Consider the following 1,494-nt stretch of genomic DNA (forward strand, 5'->3'; position numbering starts at 1 on the left):
GGCGGCGCTCTGAAAATATCCGGAAGATCGGCCGACTTGGAAAAAAATTTGAGAACCGGGGCTGAGGAGGGGGAAAATCTGGCCAGGGAGGCCGACCCGAAGTGCCTCTAAGTCGGATAGGGATTGGGCGAAACTCCCTTGGAAGTGGCACTCTGAAAAAAATTCCAAGTTTGGCTGACTTAGAAAAAATTCGAGAACCAGGATGAGGAGGGGGAAAATGTGGCCAGTCAGGCCGACCCGAAGTGCCTCTTAGGCGGATAGGGGTTGGGCGAAACTCCCTTGAAAGTGGCACTCTGAAAAAATTTCCAAGTTTGGCTGACTTAGAAAAAATTCGAGAACCAGGATGAGGAGGGGGAAAATGTGGCCAGTCAGGCCGACCCGAAGTGCCTCTTAGGCGGATAGGGGTTGGGCGAAACTCCCTTGAAAGTGGCACTCTGAAAAAATTTCCAAGTTTGGCTGACTTAGAAAAAATTCGAGAACCAGGATGAGGAGGGGGAAAATGTGGCCAGTCAGGCCGACCCGAAGTGCCTCTTAGGCGGATAGGGGTTGGGCGAAACTCCCTTGAAAGTGGCACTCTGAAAAAATTTCCAAGTTTGGCTGACTTAGAAAAAATTCGAGAACCAGGATGAGGAGGGGGAAAATGTGGCCAGTCAGGCCGACCCGAAGTGCCTCTTAGGCGGATAGGGGTTGGGCGAAACTCCCTTGAAAGTGGCACTCTGAAAAAATTTCCAAGTTTGGCTGACTTAGAAAAAATTCGAGAACCAGGATGAGGAGGGGGAAAATGTGGCCAGTCAGGCCGACCCGAAGTGCCTCTTAGGCGGATAGGGGTTGGGCGAAACTCCCTTGAAAGTGGCACTCTGAAAAAATTTCCAAGTTTGGCTGACTTAGAAAAAATTCGAGAACCAGGATGAGGAGGGGGAAAATGTGGCCAGTCAGGCCGACCCGAAGTGCCTCTTAGGCGGATAGGGGTTGGGCGAAACTCCCTTGAAAGTGGCACTCTGAAAATATTTCCAAGTTGGGCTGACTTAGAAAAAATTCGAGAACCAGGCTGAGGAGGGGACCATCTGGCAAGGGAGTCCGACCTAAAGTGCATCTAAAGCGGATATGGGTTGGTCGAGCCTCCCTTGATTTGCCCTGGAGCTCCCACGTCTTAAAAAGGTCTCTCCTATAATTGTACACCAACCATTTTGAGGTTTGGGTGCAAACCTCTCGAATGGGGGGACTCGGTCCCCTATCTACAGCGCCCCTAATGACGACAGGTGGTACTGCGCCCCTGGTAGCCCGGCCATTGAAAATGAATGGGCCCATTCATTTCAATGGGGAATTTCGACCCCTGGTTGCCCGCCATTCATTTCAATGGGGAATTTCGACCCCTGGTCGCCCGCCATTCATTTCAATGGGGACTTTCGACCCCTGGTTGCCCGCCATTCATTTCAATGGGGGATTTCGACCCCTGGTCGCCCGCCATTCATTTCAATGGGGGATTTCGACCCC

The sequence above is a fragment of the Leptonotus elevatus genome, unplaced genomic scaffold, assembly GCF_054856555.1.
Source record: "Leptonotus elevatus isolate MCC_2025b unplaced genomic scaffold, RoL_Lele_1.0 HiC_scaffold_261, whole genome shotgun sequence".
Taxonomy (NCBI): Eukaryota; Metazoa; Chordata; class Actinopteri; order Syngnathiformes; family Syngnathidae; genus Leptonotus; species Leptonotus elevatus.